Here is a 21,138-nt window from a genome sequence, read left to right as displayed (position 1 = left end):
ATTAACTAGAATAATTTTACTCAACTCCAATACGAGTACTTTATTCGCTTTACAGTTATCGGTATTCATTAATGTCCATTCCAAAGCTTCCAGTCCATCGTGGTGGGGTATTGACGTGTAGAGACTCTGGACATCAAAAGACACTAGTATGTCGTCCTCTCTGATTTCCGGTAAATTATTTAAATTGTTTAAAAAATCAGTTGCATCCTTTAGGTACGTTGTGGTGGCTTGTACCAGTGGTTGTAAGGCTTTATCCACATAAATTGCAAGTGGGTTGAATATGCTATCTGTGCCTGCGACAATTGGTCTTAATGGGGGCATTTGTAAATTCTTGTGGATCTTTGGAAGTCCTTAGAACACTGGAGTAATCGGAAATTCCTGGGTCATATATTTTCTTGTTTTGTCAGAAATCCAACCTGTTTCAAATGCTTTGTCTATCGTTGTTTGAATGATCTTGGCAATCTGTGGAGAAGGGTCCTGTCCAATCTTTACCTAAGTATCTTCATCATTTAGTAATTCCTTAATTTTGGTGTCGTAGTATGTGGAATCCATTATCACGATGGCTCCTCCTTTGTCCGCTGGTTTCAAGGTGAGGCTTGGATCATCTGCTATTTCTTTAATTAGCTGACTTTGGTGTCTTCTAATGTTGTAGTGCTTGATTTTAGTAAAATTGACCCTACTGAGGTCTTTCTGCATTTGTTCCTCGAACATTTTAATGCTGATGTTGTTCACTTGGGGGTCAAACTTGCTCCATGGTTTTATCTCCAAGTATTCATGTTATTCCGGTGGTTCGCTCGTTTGTATCTGTGTGTCAAAAAATACTTTGAGTCGCATCTTCCTGGTTAGTCTGTGCAAGTTGACTTTCTCTTCCAATAAATTCGAGTTTTGTGTTGGTATAAATGACAAGCCTAAATTTAGGGTGTCCATTTGTTCTTTGGTCAATGGTTTACTCGAAATATTAACTACTAGTTGTTCCGCTTCTTTTTTGGCCTGAGGTTTCTTTTTGCCTCTTCTTGTTGTCTTTTTTCTAAAAAAGAAATCGGTTCAGCATCTGAAGTTGTTGGTATTTGTGATGTGTGAAGATTTGTAGCGTGTGAGCGGATACTCTCTGCGTTAGTGTCGTCTTCTCCGCTATTCGGTGCTTCGCTACTTGGATTGCTTACGTCTTCTTCCCGTGCTTTCGGATTAGTAGGTTGTCTCTTAGAGGGTGGTGGTTTCCGCTGTGCGTAGTGTTCCTGCCACGTGTACACTATATCTTGTAAATAATCTAGGGTGTCTCTCCTAAATTTTCGCACTTTACGATGTTCTATTTCTTTCTTATAATGTTCTAATGACTCGTTAACCTCCTCCAAGATTTTATTTAGATCTTCTTTGTTTTTAACTGTACTCAATTGTTCCGTTAATTCTTTGATTTCCGTGTCCAGAGTATTGACGGATTTTGCTAATTCTTCTATAGTTAATAAAATCAAATCAAGTGAACATTTATTCAGGATCTGTTCTCATTTCCTTACAAATTCAGCGTTTTCTCTACATAGGGTAGGTCTTAAGTACACACGGAGGCCTCTTGGTATGCGCTGCGCTCAGTAATATTGTGCCAACGTGGTGGCATGTAATTTTTGTGATATTTCTCGCCTAATGACTCTTTCCAACTGGGTTATTAATTTTTCTGGATTAGTGGTTGTTGGTATGCTTGTTTCTATGTCTTTCAAAAGGCCTAATATTCGATCTGCTTCCTTCGCATCAAATGCTAATGTGGTGGTATGTTTTTCTGTGAGTGAATTGATTTTCGAAAATGACATTGCAAAAATGCCACTACTCTTTATGGGTGCTACTAGGATTTTTGTGCCACTCCCTATTGCTAGGGGGTATAGCAAACAAATCAAATCTAGATAGTCCTAGTGCACTCCCAATGCATTCAGTGACTTACAATCTTTAAATTGTCTATATGTACTGTAATGGGTGCGGGGGAGACAAAAACAACCCTGGCACTGGGTTGTGGTACTAAGATACAATACAACAGATGTCCACAACCTTGTGGATCTCTCCCGTCCCCTGCACACCCAATGTTTATTGTAAATACAACCAAAAAGTAATTTGTTTTTTGTAGGTTCAAACCTTATTATAAACGTAAATTCCCAAAAAATAGTATCAAACAATCTTGTGATGTATTTCATCAATCAGTTTATAGTAAAAAGAACATTCTTTTCCAATCTTCATTATTATTCAAACAAAGTGCATTTCGAAATTGGTATTAGCTTTTGACTTATGTTTTGTTTCAACATAGTATGGATAAACAAATTCAAATCATTAATATCAGATAGTTTTTCATTCCTTTCAATAATACTTCTTATTGAAAATCCAATATTAGATTATGTGTCTCTACGCGTTTCGGGGTATTATCTCCCCTTCTTCAGGAGTTGTCTATCCTTTTTCATGTGCAGTTCTCACATCTACAGCAAATAAGTAAATAAAGTATTGTCACTCATCTGTTACATTTACATTTTCTTGTTTTATATCTGTCATTCATTTTCATCTCATAATTACCTGTGTTCTTTCTTATAGCAACCGTTTCTGTTATGCTAGAGAAATCGGCCTGTAAGGTTAAAAGAATAAATATAAGGATGAACCCACTATTGTTTACACTTCCAGAAAGGTTCTTGTGATAAAAACCCATATGTGGATAATAAGAGTCATGGTGTAATACCAATGGTTCAAGAGTTACCTGTTTGCTGTCCTCAGCTGATGCACCAATGGGTGCTCAGATGCCTCTCTCCTACGTCAGTATTCTTCAATCAATGTTTTAAAGAGAAGATTTTTGTTCAGGAGATCAACCGGTACCATCATCCGATGATATATGTCCTTGTTCCAGTAAGGGGTATTCAAATTGTCCTCCTAGTTAAGTAGGTTAACTTTACACCCGATGGTGAATCTGTAGAGAATTAATATGGGCGACGCTTACATAAACAAAAGCGGCCATTTTGCGGATCCCTTCTACCGCGGCAGCTTAGCAAGATTAGGAGAACGAACTGAGGTAAGTACTAAAACGCCCTAAAACCATGGGGAACTCAGAACCATATGCACATAACCATTGAGGACTTAATAGACTGGAGCATGAGTTCTAAACTCGATGAGGAAGTAACTCATATTGATTCTCTACAGATTCACCATCGGGTGTAAAGTTAACCTACTTAACTAGGAGGACAATTTGAATACCCCTTACTGGAACAAGGACATATATCATCGGATGATGGTACCGGTTGATCTCCTGAACAAAAATCTTCTCTTTAAAACATTGATTGAAGAATACTGACGTAGGAGAGAGGCATCTGAGCACCCATTGGTGCATCAGCTGAGGACAGCAAACAGGTAACTCTTGAACCATTGGTATTACACCATGACTCTTATTATCCACATATGGGTTTTTATCACAAGAACCTTTCTGGAAGTGTAAACAATAGTGGGTTCATCCTTATATTTATTCTTTTAACCTTACAGGCCGATTTCACTAGCATACCAGAAACGGTTGCTATAAGAAAGAACACAGGTAATTATGAGATGAAAATGAATGACAGATATAAAACAAGAAAATGTAAATGTAACAGATGAGTGACAATACTCTATTTACTTATTTGTTGTAGATGTGAGAACTGCACATGAAAAAGGATAGACAACTCCTGAAGAAGGGGAGCTAATACCCCGAAACGCGTAGAGACACAATCTAATATTGGATGTTCAATAAGAAGTATTATTGAAAGGAATGAAAAACTATCTGATATTAATGATTTGAATTTGTTTATCCATACTATGTTGAAACAAAACATAAGTCAAAAGCTAATACCAATTTCGAAATGCACTTTGTTTGAATAATAATGAAGATTGGAAAAGAATGTTCTTTTTATTATAAACTGATTGATGAAATACATCACAAGATTGTTTGATACTATTTTTTTGGAATTTACGTTTATAATAAGGTTTGAACCTACAAAAAACAAATTACTTTTTGGTTGTATTTACAATAAACATTTGGTGTGCAGGGGACAGGAGAGATCCACAAGGTTGTGGACATCTGTTGTATTGTATCTTAGTACCACAACCCAGTGCCAGGGTTGTTTTTGTCTCCCCCGCACCCCATTACAGTACATATAGACAATTTAAAGATTGTAAGTCACTGAATGCATTGGGAGTGCACTAGGACTATCTAGATTTGGATGGTATCTTATCTAACCATCAATCACTGCTACCAAGTGAACTGGAGGTTTCCAGCCCTTTAAGACGAGTAGAAATACCCTGCAGATGGGTGGGGATGCAGATTCTACTCATACATCAATAATCAAGACAACACAAATAGTTTGGCAAAGTTCGTCTGTTTTAATGCAAGTCTTAAAACAGGGAGTACAATGAACATCTGCAATCGCTCGATACTCTGACTCTAACTCCTTCATAAAAAAGTTGGGTTCTTATACCCATAATTGGTCATAGCTGATGTGTTGACCTACGTCATTACCAACGTCATTCTACGTGGCAAACTGCAGAGACTTATTGGGAAGTGGGATTGGGTCTAAGTGAATAATTAAGAATAGGTACTATATCTGTATGGAGTAATGGAGAAAGGTAATAGGATAGCTAACATCAGGTGGGGCAACTAAGCCCTCCCTCCAAAATGGCCACTATAAACGTCACTAAAAGTATGATGTCGCATTGGCTACACAAACTATAGGACCCCTATCTGCGTGGTCCCCTACAATTGGTTGGCTTCTAACCCCGTCAGTAATTTTCCACCTGCGTGAGCAGCATACAGACTGAACAATCAGGATAGGATAAACTCATCTTTGCACCAGCTTCCCACCAATTAAAATATCATCCATCATCATCTCAATGGTCCAGTGTCAATTAGTACTATGAAGTTGTCCTTGAGTTTGTACTGTTCTCTGAGAATTTTTAAGGAATATGGGCACTATCCGGCTTCCGTGCTGAGGTGTGACCATCTCGTCTGTCCAACTTTCTTCCATCACATGACTGGACACCATGAATTGAGCCCTTTTGTGTATTTGATTTTATTCTTCAATAGTCCTCCGACGTCTTTAGTTTTTGCTGGACCTTCTTGAACAGGAGCTTCTGTTCTTTCACGTTAATTGTGTCCAATGTCAGCCAACTCCTAGTTTGATAAGACCTTGGCTTTTCTTGGCTCAGTGAACTCCTTAGCTGAAATGGATTCTGTTTAATTCAATTGCTTTTTGTAACTGCGACACTGAAGTGAGGCTTCTCGCGTTGTTCAGTACTGCTTTATACGTAGTGGAAACATTCATTCTTCACTTTATCCATATGTATCTATGAGGTACATAGTTATTTGTTGGCACTTGCCACGGTCTTATCTATTTAAGGATGTGGCTAGCTTCATGATTACTTTGCTGCTTGCATTTCATTGCATCTGTACACGTTTAAACTAACTAAATATTTTCATCACGTTTGTGGCATAAGTTTCTTCATCTTGATCCCAAGATGTCACTTATCCTTGGTACTTCTTTGCTGTTTATAATCGTCTGCATCTCTGGTCTGGTTATCTTTCTATCTGGGTGTCGATTAAACTTTGTATGATGTCACCATTCATCCTGGTCAGTCAGTTTCTTTGTTTCATCAGGAATCTCATTCAAATGGCCATCATTTTGTCTTGGATGCAAGTATGGTTTCCTCAATGGGTACTTTACTTCCCATATTCTCTCAGGTATAGGTATTCTTATGGGTACTGCACAGAGCCCTCTCTGCTCTCTTTGTTGGTTTAACTGTTCAGTATACGTCACATATTTTGGTTCATATGTTTCAGGTAATGTCGGCAGGGCAGTTGGAGTGGGGGTACTTGGCTCCTCCTCTACAGTGTCCTGGCCACCTGGACAACAAGTCCCAGAGGACCAGCGGTTGAGACACCCTTTGGTTTCTCACACGGGTCAGAAGAAAGAAGGAGACACTCAGTACTTACATTTGACCTGGTATTTATTTTTCAAAAAGGATGTAAATGCCTGTCTTTCCATAAAATGTGGGCTTCCCTACCTAACCAAACTAACTAGGGTGCTCATCCATTGTCTGTGAGTCCAAAATAAAATCTATCTACCATCCAAAAGCTAAGCTACCACTTATGCTAACAACGTAGGTACAGGAGAATGACTCCCTTCTCATGTGGATTGCATTCTTAGCAACTTTGTCCAATAATGTTTCTTAAATAGTTCTTGGTAACGTCTCTTATACATTCGTACAATTCCTTTAATGGGATTCTCCCCTTGTGGTTCTCTACTCCTTATGAAGTTAGGGATTTGGTATTTTCCTGTTCTTGGTTTATCACACACCTTTAATGTCCAAACCTCTCTTTTGTTCAGTGTCAATTGCTTTTTCCTCTTAATATTGGTTAGCTCTTGTTTGTATTCTTCAATCTTCTTCCACACTTCTTGACTACTGGGACGAGTGAGGAATCCCCCAATACAGATCGGTATTCATTTTACTTCTTTGTTTCTCACTGGGACAAGTAAGGGCTTTCCAGTGATCTATGTCACTCTTCCTCCACTCCACTCTGTGATGAATCCTGCAGAGTCTTAACTGGACACTAGCATAGAATCTCCTCCCATGTGGCCAGGGGAAGGCAGCCGCTAACTGATCCTAACCTGGGGGTGGGGGGGGGGGAGGGGTAACATGAGCGAACATCACATGGGGGGAGATGGCCGTCAAAGCGAAATGGGGACTCCTTTTAGGAGAAATTAGGTATTCATCTTCTTGTGAGTATGAGAGTCCTATAATTCCCAAACACCTAATGGCATGCTGTCACTGCACTTGTCCCTCCTGTGGAACTACCAGAATAACTTGCTATGAAAAAACATCTAAACAGAATAGGGTTTGTAACTTGGGAGTTCAGGAATCAAGTATAATATGCTCCGATTGTCATGATTCTGCCTTAGGTAGAGGTCTGAACCTCAATGTTAAATAACTAACCTTTTACCCAACATTCCCTAACTCCGACAGCTCTCGGTTCACAAAACAATCAAAACGAACTAAATGTAAAAGCACCGAAACCACTATGGACTTCAAGATCCATAATGTCTGTGGTACTGGGACGAGTAGAAGGACTCAGAGTCATGTAGAGGAGGTCCCAAATAAAGCCTGCACTCCAAGCGTCCATTTTGAAGTACCAGGAACGTTCACACGAGATATGTAATGTATGATGAGCAAATAAACCAGCAGAGAGCCGCGGTAGGGCTCTGCCCAGTGCCTATTAGAAGAACAGCACCTATGGACCTACCAGTACCAAGAAAACCATGGACAGTAAGATATCCATTGGGAAAACCATATCAACAAATGACCAAAATGAAGATCATCTGGGTACAGTCACTGAAGAAACCAAAAAGGCCTTAATAGAAGACAAATGATGATGTCACGAGGGCCCGGACGGACTCACAGATAGAAGAAATAACGACTAGAGAATGACGCAAGGAGAAGAAACACCATGAACAAGGATATTGTGAACTTAAAGTGAGAGAACGATGTCAAAATATAAGAAGCTTAAGATGTAAACAAGATTAAGACATTAGACCAGTTTACACCTGTAAATATGCTTGGAACTGCAAGAAAGCTAAGAAAACAGTGTGGCTTGCTATGCTTAGTAGAAGAATAGTGTGCCAAGTGCCACTATACATAATCTACCTCAAACGAAGCACCTTATTATAAGTATATTTCTACTTTGCACAAGAAGCAAGGCCACACATGAAAAGCTTCATATTTAGCAAAAACGAGAAGAGACGGCTGAAATGAAACTCAGCAGAGGCAACTCATGCCAGGAAAGCCAAGATCATACCAATAGAAGAGACAAACAGTAGCTACATCTAATTGAAACTAAGAACAGAATATCCTGCCTCTGAAAGGTCGAGATAAGAAACTGAAGGCAGGTGGTGGGTGTAAACGAGAATGAAATACACAAATTGATGGAAGAAGAGGCAAATTCACAGTGTCCGAAGCACATGACCAGCCGAGCAAGACGAAGCGAGAGCTCACACCTACGCATGACACAAGGCCAGGTGAAGATATTAGAACTTTTCCAGACAGAAGATGCGGTCTCGAGGCCAACCACAGTGAAATAATTGTCACATGGCTGCTAAAGGAATGATTAATTATAGAAATGACTGGAGGAAGGCTGGGTAACTAAGGGGCACCTCGCACCTGGCCGACCATTTTGCGTGCTGCTAAGCAAAGTGGAAAAGTATGCATGGGGTTGGTGCCAACCGAATCACAATGGACCAAATAATCTAGGGTCCTACAGTTAGTGGAACCAATAGGACCTCATACTTTTAGTGACGTCTGCAGTAGTAATTTTTAAGGTAGGGCTTAGATGCCCACCTGACAGTGTTTACCCAATCCCCTCACTCCGTTACCATATACAGATATAGTACCTATATTAAAGTTACCTTTTCCTAACCAAAAGAATTCTATGTTAACTTTGAGTGTTACACGTCAATGATGACGAGTTTTTAGTATAAATGTACAGTTTTTATGAAGTTCGTTGGAGTTGAAGCGAGAAGGAAGATCGCACCATTGACGATATTCATAACTCCCTGTTTTTTGTACTTGTCATTAAAACGGACTCCCTTTGCCAAACCGTTTGAGTTGTCCCTATTGATTGGTGTTGGAGTAATAAACCTGCACTCCCATTCATCTCACGGGTGCCGCTATCTTGTCTTAAAGTGCTTCTGAGCCAACTCCGACTCTATGGGCCGGTCGCGGGGCTCGGAGCACACTTGGTAGCAGAGATTGATGGTTATCGATTATCGATTAGAATAAGACACCCCTTGACCGTCGACATAAAGTAACTCTAGGTTCTCAGCAATATCACAAGTCCTTTGCCATTCGGCTGAGTAGACCGTGAAGCTCCCCGTAGATAGTGGTAGAATAAAAAAAAAATCTGCAGAGCAAGGTCTAAAGGGACCCGTGCTTCCACACACAACCCCTTCCCACTCCTACGGGGAGCTGAGCGGGAGAAAAGCCAAAGAAGCTGATGACGAAGGCGTTGATTCCGAGGATCCAGAGAGGAAACATGTGAACGGTGAGTGAAAAAGACTAATGCTTTGGTAAAAGTGCATGCCTTAGAAACAAGTAAGGGAAAAGTTAACGGAGGAAGGCGGGAAAACAAAATATAGTTAGAAGTAGAGAAGAATGTGTGTGTGTGTATATATATAATTACACAGCCACGGTAGTGGCTGTGTAGTTATGGTTAAGTTGCTGTTTCCATAGGAAGTGTCCTTTTTGGGCGGCTTATAACTTTGCACACTCTGGACGAATCCTCACTAAACTTTGGAAAAAAGTATATGGGCTACTCTGAATTTTTTCACAAAGTGTGGTGAGGATTCGTCCAGGGGGGGAAATGTTATAAGGGGGTTCCCAAAACGTCTTTTTTCCCATAGACTGAATGGGGGAAAAACTTTGTGCACGGCTACAGGCCAAACCGCTGGACAGATTTTCACCAAATTAAATAATGTAAATTTGGTGACAATCCGTGCAGTACTTTTCTTTCAAATGACCAAAAAGTAGGTCTTAAAAGATTAGTGATATCTATGTCCGCTCCGCGGTCACACTTCCCTGTTCGCTCCGCGGACAAGAAACCGATTGGCTAAGGGGCTGGCGTCATGAACGCAGACATGCGACGTCTCTGCCGATTGGCTGCAGCGAGCCGTGTTCTGCGTCAGATTGTTTGGATGGCCCCGACATATTTGATCCGCCGATAGCAGAGCGACAACCAGCACAAACATGCTATATTTATAGAACTCTTTTGCTGTGTCATAGAGCGTTGGGAAAGGTTCAGACAGTAAGACATGGGTGATCAATGCATTAGTTCTAGCGGTCGGTCTTCATGATGTATTTTCTATGGCCACTTTGTATGCACAGAAAATGAGGGGTCCAATAACGGTATTACTTCAGTCCATGCAGTGCAAAGACAACTTGTAACTGTTGTTAGGACACGCGTGGTGTTAGCGACCATTGAAATTGACAACATGTCGTAATTGCATTACTTTTCCTATGGGTATTGTATTCAGTAGTATGCCACCATGGGTGCGACATGCTACGGTGGTTGTGGCCAGGGCCTGGGGTTTTGGATGCATGGCGGTCGGCCAAAGGCCTTACTTCCAAGACTGTGGGCCCTGGCCACAACCACCGCAGCATGCCACACCCATGAATACAGTACAGTACATGAGTAGTATTGCGTATCGATTGCCTGGTTGTGGGAAGTGTGTACAGTCTTGGGTGCATGGCCTAAGGCCATGCACCCAAGAACTCAGTTATAAGCACTGGACGTCCAAGCCATTGCACATGTATCCCATGTATATCTATGGACATACAGCTAGGAGTGCAGCCTCTGGCCAGAAGCACTGAAGGATACCACACCTATAGAAAAACCACAACTATCACACATCACTGAGGTGGTTGTGGGGAGACCCTGCATTCTTGGGTGCATGGCCGAAGGCCATGCACCCAACAACATAGTTATAACCTCTTCACTTACAAGCCGGTCAGTCTAGAAATACGGATACCTCTACTTTGAGACGCAAACGCATTTTGGTGGCCGTGGGCCAACCGTCTCATGCACGATATGACAAAATATAGGTTTTCGAGTTTGCCAATGAACGGTCATTTTGATGTAACAAGAATCGCCATTTTGTTTTCTAACCATTGCTCATTGCTTTCTGTTCCTATTGCTTCGCAGTATATTTTCCGCTTACACTGCTCGACTGTGAAACATTGTTGTCTGTATGTGAAAAGGACAAGGCCGCAGGGCCGTGAGGATAACAAGAGTTCGCTGAAACACAAACATAGACAGCGCCAGGAAGAATGCCCGGCTCCCTCCCGAATGTAGCCTTGAAGCAGAGCTGCAGGGCATTTAATCATTTCAGAGCTGCCAGCCAGTCTCGTTATATGGTAGAATATGTTAGAATGATACAGCTAAAGGCTTGAATTATGCTTTTCTTACGGCCCCCCTTTGATGAACCCGCTAGAGCGTGTCGGCTCCCAGGACGCGAATAGCACTTAATAGATAGCAAGGTCCGGCATGCAACTCTTCCCCCCCGTATGTAGCTCGCTTCCAAGAACAGAAGCGCTGTGTTCTATTCAACAACTGAAAGATGCCTTCGCACTCACAAATTGCAAATTGTTACTAGAATAGATGTTTGAAGGTGTCATAGTGATCGGAGATGTCCATCATCACACCAAGTTCAAAGAAACCCAATAAAGGGTGTTAAACATGTCATAGCTGATTGTTTGATATGCATTTTGTGTATATGTAACTGATGTACGTAATTCACTCTCTTGTGTCCCTCGAGGTCTAGAGATACACGTCGCGGGGCGTGAGACCGAGTTGGCCAACTGAGACTTTTGCTTTGCAATAAACCCTAGCTTTGGGAATACAACCTTGTGTCTGGTGTATCTATCGTGTGTGGTGACTCGCCTTGTTTCCATAGACGTCAGGGTCCCCTAGGGGCCCCTTTCAAGATGGCGCCCGAATAGGGACCCTCCCCCACTTGTTCCATCGCCTAACGTTTTAATCGAGTAAGGCAGAGAACAGCGTGGACGGGACGATCGAGCCGGGATCAAGAGGTGTTCAGGGCGCCCTGCAAAAGTGATGAGACTCCTTTGCAGATCTGCACACATCTGATCCCTGATCGACGTGCCTTGCTAGCCAACAAGGAGGCGAGGGTCCCGAAACGAGGCAGAAGCCAAGAAACGCAGACACGACGTCATTTGGTGCGCCAGTATACAGACTACTTGATTTATCAGGCGAGTCATTCCCCGATTCAAAGTATCCTGATATTGGTTGAGAGTTGACTTTGCAAAATCAAATGCCCTAGGTAAGGTTGATTAACCAGGGGGAAGGTTGAAACATGCCTGGGGTATTGTCCACCCTAGCAGGGTTTTTCCGCTGTGGTAGACAATCTTTGGAAGATGGCCAAATTGTACCACCTGGGGGAACGCCGACGTATGAGATGTATGTGAAGTATGGAGTGGGTGCGATAATATTCTGCGAGACTTGGCATAGGCAAACCAGAAAGCAACAAGACCATCAGTGGCCGATTAATGGTAGTTTTGAGATAGCAAGGATAGACAACCTGGAAAGGGTGTTGATAAGAAAGAAAGCACGTCCTGCAGCATTTGAGACTATTAAAGACTGGAGAAAGGAAGCAATGCTCCGATTTAAAAGCAGAGCAAAGCATGAGCGCAGGCATAAATCGAAAGGCGAAGTAGCGGAAGAGAAAGAAGAGGATGAGAGGACTGAGAGTCTAAGAAGGGCAGGTAGGCGTGACCAGTTGAATATAGAAAAGATATACCCACAACGAGAATTACACATAGCAGATGAGTTGATAGAAAATATATTGACCCATACAAAACAAGGCCCAAGATCAGAAGTAAGACCAGACAGGTCAGTAGCTATTGCCCAGACCCCCTCCCGTAGCTCAAGCCCTCCCGCAGCCACAGACCATGCGTGTAACACTTCCTATCAGCCAATCAGGCCCACAACAGACACTCCCTGTTCCCATTGTCCCATCCGCACCTTCCACCTCATGCACAGACTCGGTACCGTCCGTTCCTCCTGGGGTTGAAGTTGAACGGGGGTGCGTGAGGGTAACCCGCAGCGCAATCAGCAAAGAAAGGAAGGTGGAATTGCAGCAACAGGCAGAGATGTATATAGAGGGGAATGATGAGACGGCAGCAGTGGCTTCGATATATGACTTCCGTAGAAGCAACGAAAGACAGGTAGTGTTGGAATGCATGGGTGAATATTTGGTGGAGAAATGGAAACAGCTAATTGGGAAATTACCACTGCAGCGATTGTTAGATTTTAATGCATTAGCACGCTGTAGGGAGAGGAATGAAGAAGTGAGAGAATATGTATATAGACTTTTTGAGTTTAAAGATGAATTAGATAATGATTATACCAAAATGTTTGCTACACCTGGGTACAGGAGTAGAGATATCGGGAGAAATAGGAAGGAAACTGCAGAGCCATATATACAACGACAACATTCAATGTCGTCAGTACAAAGGGGCAACAAGTTAAAAGTATGTATGCGAGAAGCGTTTAGATGGATGTCAGATCCTAATATTCCCACAATGGAGATACACAAGATATTTGATGAATATTCCATGCCCATGAAAAGAAAAGCACTACAGTCGATGGCTGAACATTTATTAGACAAAGACAAAGATATAAAAAACGATAAGGCCAGCCCACCCGAAATAATGGCAGTATATAGAAGAGCACTAGAGCGAGGGACAGGAGAAACAGCCCTATCGTTGGATCTGGGAATATTGTTACATCTAATAGAAGGAGGGGGACGGTAAGTGGGGCATTTCCGATGAGAGAGGTCCAACCTACCTTTGTGCCCAAAGTGGAGGTTCCCGCAGTGGGCAGTGCAGCGGCGCAGGTAACACCAGCCCATTACACCGCCCAATATGTGCATGTCCCCTTTTCCAGACAGGAGGTGAACAACATAAAACAGACGATTCCTGATATAAGAAAGAATCCTGCAGGGTTTTACAAGGAAGTAGAGTCCTGCCTACAATCATTCGTGCTTACCATGGGTGATATAGACCTAATATTCCCGGTGATCCTGCCAGCACACATATGGAAACAAATAAGGAAGGTAGATGACCCAACAGCCTTTGGCGCCACATGGGCGGACTTGATAATAGAAGACAGGAATAAAGTGGTTGGAGGGACACCAGGAGTGAATCTGGCGGCGTTACCAGCACGTATAGTGCAGAAGTTAAAAGCAATTGTCCCAGAGAAAAGAATTCAATGGGACAAATTGACTGCATGTGTACAAGGCAAGGATGAGTTGGCTACAGATTATTTTAATAGATTTGAAGAAGTATTCACAGACTTCAGTGGGCAGGATGTGGGTTAGGAAGCAGGAAAGAGGTTATTTGTTGACAAATATGTGAGGGGGTTAAAACTTCCAATTCAGGATCTAATAATGACATCAGAGAGTGCATGGCAAGCAAAAACGTTGGGCGAAGTATTACATATGGCCCAATATTATGAGCGCAGAGTGACTGCAGGAAAAGAAAAAGAAGAGAGGGATAGGGTAAATCTAAAGACACGAGTATTAATGCAGCAAGTAGTGGGACATAATAGAGGGCGAGGGAACGCACAAGGAAGGAGTAATTCGAATATGCATGGGGAACAGCTGACCGAATCAGTGTGCATATTGTAAAGAGGAAGGACATTGGCGAGCGCAATGTCCGCATCTACAGAATAGAAATGGGTCTGGTCAGAGGAGACAGCATAGAGGACACAGAGGAGCGAATGGACCAAATAGGAATAGTATGCAGCAGCATCACAATAACGGAGGTAATCAAAACCAAGGCCAAAACCAAAATGCCCCAAACCAGAGTCAAGGACAGCAAAATCAACAATATGGAAATCAGAGTGGGGGAAATAGAGGGAAGAGTGGAAATGTTTTCGATACACCGCCAAACACGTATTACATTAATAGTAATGATTACACATCGGATGATGTGTTATTTCCCCAATAGGACAGTCCAGGACAGGGGTCGGAACCAGTGTCTATTCCCGTGAATCAGAGAGGACCCTACGTAGAAATGAGAGTCAGGAATGAGGAGCACCGCTTTCTTGTAGATACAGGAGCACAGAAGTGTTCAATAGACCATCACTTGGTTCCGGATATACCACTGTCAGGGCAAAAGAATATTTCCGTAGGGTTCGCAGGTACACCAGTCATAAACCCAGTGTCCAAACCAGTCCCAGTTTCCATAGGAACATTTACTGAACATTGTCCTTTCCTTCCAACAGAAAATTGTGGGGAGAATTTGTTGGCATTACACTTGTTGAAAAAACTAGGTTCTGTTATACATTGCACGGCAGACAGAGTGTTTCTAACGATATGGCCACACAATGCCGCTGTGTCAGAATTCATGTCCGAAGCGTTACCAGGGAAATTAAGTAAAGTACCAACCTGTATATGGGCAATGCATGACAACGATGTAGGATGTTTAAAGATAGAGCCAGTAAAGATTATTTTGAAAGAAGGTGTTACCCTACAGCGAATACCCCAATACAAAATTTTGGTTGAAGGAGAGAAAGGATTGAAGAGTATTGTTACAGATTTGGTGAAATTAGGGGTAATCGAGGAAATTACAGGCAGTACATGCAACAGCCTGATTCTTCCGGTTTATAAAAAAGGACGTAATGAGGTACCATACCGTTTCATAATTGATCTACGTGCATTGAATTAGGTAGTAGATCCACAATTTCCTCTAGTGCCAGACGCCACTACAATATTGACAATGATACCTGTTTCAGCAGAATATTTTAGTGTAGAAGATTTGAAAAACGCATTCTTCAGTATTCCAGTGGATAAGGACAGCAGATATTTGTTCGTGTTCACATTAGGAGAACGATCATTTACATTTACGCGCATTCCTCAAGGTTACACGGAAAGTCCAAGTATTTACAGTAGAGCATTAAAAGAGCAGCTAGACATGCTGGAATTACCCGTGGGTTGTGTACTTTTGCAATACATAGACAATCTTTTGCTAGCTGCAGACACAGAGGAGATTTGTAAAGAAAGCACTGTATTACTACTGTCACACCTAGCGGCACATGGCCATAAAGCTAGTTTGAAGAAATTTCAGTATAATCGAAAGGAGGTGGCCTATTTGGGCTACCTACTTTTGAAAGGAGGGAGAAGACTAACTCCAGAACGCATAGAAAGTATTTCTTGTATGCCTATTCCAAAGACACAAAAAGGAGTCAGAGCCATAATAGGCATGGCTTCATATTGCTGACAATGGATTGGTAATTTTGAAACCATTAGTGAATTTAACTAGAAAGTATGCGGTTATGCCTTTGCAGTGGGATGAGGAATGTCAGAAAGCATTTGATGGATTGAAAACTGCATTATGCTCGGCTCCAGTTTTGGGTACGCCGAACTATGAGAACATTTTTAGACTATTTGTGTGTGAAAGTGAAGGATGTGCATTGGCGGTTTTCACACAGGAACAAGGTGGAAGAAATAGGCCGTGCAGCTATTTTTCTTCTGCGCTGGACCCTGTAGCGCGCGCACTACCACAATGTTTGCGATCTGTCGTGGCAGCTGCTGCGTCAGTGAAACAAACGGAAGGGATGGTATTGGGGCACACTTTAATTCTGATGGTGCCACATGCCATAGACGTTCTATTAAATAGGACACAGACGCAATACCTCACCTCTGCTAGATTGACAAGATATGAGATTATCTTGTTCGCTCCCCATATCCAAATTATGAGGTGTAGTGCTTTGAATCCTGCAGAATTAATGCCACTAACCATAAAAGAAATTGGGAAGAATGAATCACCCCCCTACAATTGCTTAATGGGCATTGAGGAAGAAACCAAGGGAAGAGTTGATTTAGGTGATATCCCACAGAAAGAGCCAGATGGAGAGTTATTTTGTGACGGCTCATGTTTTAAATTACCAGATGGCACGACAACTGCCGCATATGCTATCACTACCCTAGAGAGTGTTGTAGAAAGTAAAAGAATCCCCTATAATTCAGCACAAGCCGCGGAAATAATAGCAGTGACCAGAGTCTGCGAAATTTCTGAAAATTTGAATGTGAATATATATACTGATAGTCAGTATGCTTTTGGAGTGGTTCATAATTTTGGTCGACTCTGGGCTGAGAGAGGGTTTCTGACATCACATGGCACCAGAATTCAACATGGCTCTTTGATTGTATGATTGCTGTCTGCACTCACCTTTCCCAAAGTGCCTAGCAATAGTGAAATGCGAGGCACATAAAAAAGTAACATGCAAAGTAGGAGAGGGAAACGCGTTTGCAGACAGAATTGTGAAACAAACTGCCACTGATTTGAATACCAAAATGATGATGGTTCAGACAGAGGAAGTACCCTGTATGATAGAAGATGGAGTTGCCACTGTCATAGAAATGCAGGCCGAGGCTACGGCCAATGAAATACAGGGGTGGGCAGAGGGATCTGCTGAGTTGGATCTGGAGGGTTGTTGGGTGGACAAGGGAACTAGAAACTGGATGTTGCCAAATTCGTATGTGACTGCAATGGTCACAATGGCCCAGAGCCCTACGCACATCTGTGCAAAGAAAATAATACAGCACCTTTATACAGTTTGGCAGAATGTAAACAAAAAAAAGAATGCAGAGAGGTTGGTGCAGAACTGTATCACATGTTTGCAACACAATGTAGGGAAGGGAACAGTGACTCCAACAGGCAGTTTTGGCCCGGCCTCCATGCCATTTGAGGTAATTCATTTTGATTTCATAGAGATGGAGAGGTGCCAAAACTTAAAATACGTCTTGGTGGTGATCTGTGCATTCAGTAAGTGGGTGGAGGCATATCCTTTGAAAGACTGCACAGCAATGAGCAAGGCAAAAGTAATGTTGAAGGAGTACTTTTCCAGATTTGGCTTGCCCCGGGTCCTATGGTCTGATAATAGACCGCATTTTGTGGGTGCAGTGGTATTACAGATATGTGCTGGTCTGCAGATTGATAAGAGATTCCATAGTTCAAGGCATCCGAGTTCTGCCGGTCTTGTGGAGAGGCACAACGGGATTCTTTAATCAAAGATTAGCAAGATTTGTGTGGGAAGCAAGTTGAGTTGGGTGGATGCATTACCAATAGCACTATTATGAATGCGTAAGACTGTACAGGCTAAAACTGGGCTCTCCCCGTACGAGATCGTAACGGGGAGGCCGGCAAATGTTTGGTGCGCACCTCAGCCAAAGCGACTAAGTGAGATAGAACATCATGTGCTTAGTACTTATTGTGGCCTTTTAATGCAGAAATTGCGTTTGATTCATCAGCAGGTGCAGGAGGCATTACCAGTGAGATAAACCGGTCCGGGGCACGCGCTGGAGCCAGGAGACTGGGTGCTGCTAAAGAACTTTGAAAGAAAGTCATTAGCATCCAGGTGGCGTGGGCCCCATCAAGTACTTTTGGCAACGCAAACGGCAATACGGGTGGATGGAAGGAAGTCGTGGATCCATGCCACCCATGCCAAGAAGATTCCAACTGCACTGAAAGACTTGCCTGACACTGATGACCGGAAAGAGGCAGCGGTTCCAGAAACGAAAGAAACTGTTGCCAGTGAGCAGCCACCTAATCTGGCAAAACGAGAAGTGAAACTCGAAACAAAGCCTGAAATGATTGCCAAAGAGGGGGAAGGGCAAAGAGTGCCCCAACGTTGCCCAGCAGAATCGACATCACTGCTGACTGACGCGAAATCTGTCTTGCAAATACCAGCAAAACCAAATCATGTACCCCTTTGGCGCCCATCAGCACTTGCCAGCACACCAAAAAACGGATCTGCATTATTGGCGCGGTGCACACCAGCACCTGCAGTAGCGCCACAGGCTGACTTCGAGCCTGAATCTGGAAGTGCACCGGCACTGTTCACGGATCATACGATACCAGGAGCAAGGCGATACAACCTGCGTTCTCGGAAGACAAAGTGATCCGCAGTTCTTTTTGGTGTTTATGTCAACCTCTGGTTCAGCTCATGGACGGAGAAGGAACCAGAGGTGTAGAGGAGAGAAGCGTGAGAATTGTGCAAGTCGGACAATTCAAGATTCGCGGCTCCTCGGTGCGATCATAAAAAGTACATGTGTCCGGAACCAGAGCGAACAAGCTGGGCGCACATGGTACTATGGCAAGTGAGATAACTGATTAACAGTACATGTGTCCGGAACCAGAGCGGACAAGATGGGCGCACGTGATACTAAGGCGATTAGATAATTGATCAAAGGTCCTCTGAGCAGTATAAGAAGGGACAAGTGATCTCGCCTAAAAACGAATAATCGAATCCAGGCTAAAAAGGACAGGCAGAACTGAACTGTGACAATTCCATTGAACTTTTTAACATCAGAGCAAGCGCGACGAAGAGAGATATCCACAACGATCTGTGATAAGGAAGAAGAAGGACGTTGAGAAACATGCCGGGACCGGTTCCAGCCTCCTCCTGCACCACCGCCGCTGAGAATGAGTCAATTATAAAGACTATAAGCTTAAGAAAAATGCATGGTAAAACAAATTGTATGCTGGTACTAACGATAATAATGTGCTTTATTAGCGCGGTAGCATCAATATCGACAGCCCTAATATTATGGTGGGTAGAAACAATACACCCATTAGAAACGTTTTTACCAATAATTAATATATCCACAACTGAAAGCCTGGTTCATGTGATCACTTATACCCTACCCCCAATGGAAGAAAAACACAGGGAAGGTTTTGGAAATAACACTTTACTGTTGATCATGAACATGACTCATGCAATCCTGAAGAAAACAAATTGCTGGGTATGTGCCCATTTACCACAGCATGCTGGGAAAGGGATAGGGTGGTATGTGCAGCCATTACCATTAAGTTCTGCATGTAGTGCATCTTTAGGTGCAATGTTCTATGGGAAATGGAATGAGAGTAATACGGGTCAATTAGACAGAACCAACATGAATGAGTTTGAGGAGATAATAATGAAGCCTGTGGGTTGTTCCATTTTCCATAAAGCACAAGTAATAGCCCCAGAGCCCACGAGGAAAAGTACACGAAAGATAACACAACAAAATAGACGAGATAGATTTGTCCCCACCAGAAAAAACATCTGTAATGACGTTTCGTGTAAGAACAGAAGGGGACAAAGATGCAATTCCCCCATCTTACACAGTGAATTATAGCCCAAGAACTGTCCCTTTTTGTCTAAAAAAGAAAGGCTCTTTTTCAGTTGGAACATATGCTGGTTGTATGAATACAGTGATACTAAAATGGGAAATAAAACCAGTATACGTGGGTGATCCAGTTTATTTTATATGTGGAGAGAAAGCATACCCTTGGTTGCCCAGAAACTGGGGAGGTACATGTTACCTAGGGCTACTGTTCCCAGGAGTATTCCTCTTAGAAACAGCAGCCATGGCCAGATTATCCAGAACTAGAGTCAAAAGGACTGACAAAGGTGTTTTAATAGGGACTGATGTAGCAAAATCATTCATTCCATTCTTAGGGCAGATAGTGAACTCCTATAATATAAGGCAACTGTCCAGAATCCGAAAAAATACAATAAACACAACAACAGATATATTAATTAACATGACGTTGGAAGAAAGAGGAATCAGGTTAATGACGCTACAAAATAGAATGGCTCTCGATGTGATCCTGGTTGATCGTGGGGGAATTTGCAAAATAGTGGGATCAGCATGTTGCGTTTATGTCGATGATTATTCCCCCACGATCTTTGAAGCAATAAAGAAAATGCACGTCCCAAGCTCTGAACTCCCTACTGGAGAAGGCAGCTGGGGAAAATAATCTTGGTTTTGGGGAATACTACAATCTTGGGGATGAAGTTGATCTCAATATTAGTAGTGGTGTTTGGAATATTCCTAACGTGCTGTTGTTGTATACATTGTTTTCCTATAGTTTGCGCTGAGGTAACTGAGGGATGTACGGAAGGATGTATGCATGATAACAAAGAAAAAACAACCTCATGATCGAGCTGGCCCAGACCCAAATGAGATGAGAGCAGTAAAAGAGTTGATGGCAATAGATATTGATGAAGACAATGATGTCCACGATAGCATGCAAGACTCAGACATAAGTACATCAGATTCATCATCACTAGAGGAGGTTTCAATAAATAGATGAGACGTTTGGCATACGGCCAAAGGAGGGTTTGTCAGTCTAGAAATACGGATACCTCTACTTTGAGACCGCAAACGCAATTTGGTGGCCTTGGGCCAACCGTCTCATGCACGATATGACAAAATATAGGTTTTCGAGTTTGCCAATGAACGGTCATTTTGATGTAACAAGAATCGCCATTTTGTTTTCTAACCATTGCTCATTGCTTTCTGTTCCTATTGCTTTGCAGTATATTTTCACTTACACTGCTCGACTGTGAAACATTGTTGTCTGTATGTGAAAAGGACAAGGCCGCAGGGCCGTGAGGATAACAAGAGTTCGCTGAAACACAAACGTAGGCAATGCCAGGAAGAATGCCCGGCTCCCTCCCGAATGTAGCCTTGAAGCAGAGCTGCAGGGCATTTAATCATTTCACACCTGCCAGCCAGTCTCGTTATATGGTAGAAT

This window comes from Ambystoma mexicanum, chromosome 7q, assembly GCF_040938575.1.
Source record: "Ambystoma mexicanum isolate Mex_15411 chromosome 7q, UKY_AmexF1_1, whole genome shotgun sequence".
Classification (NCBI taxonomy): Eukaryota; Metazoa; Chordata; class Amphibia; order Caudata; family Ambystomatidae; genus Ambystoma; species Ambystoma mexicanum.
The sequence above is the reverse complement of the archived record's forward strand: the minus strand, read 5'-3'. Positions refer to the sequence as shown.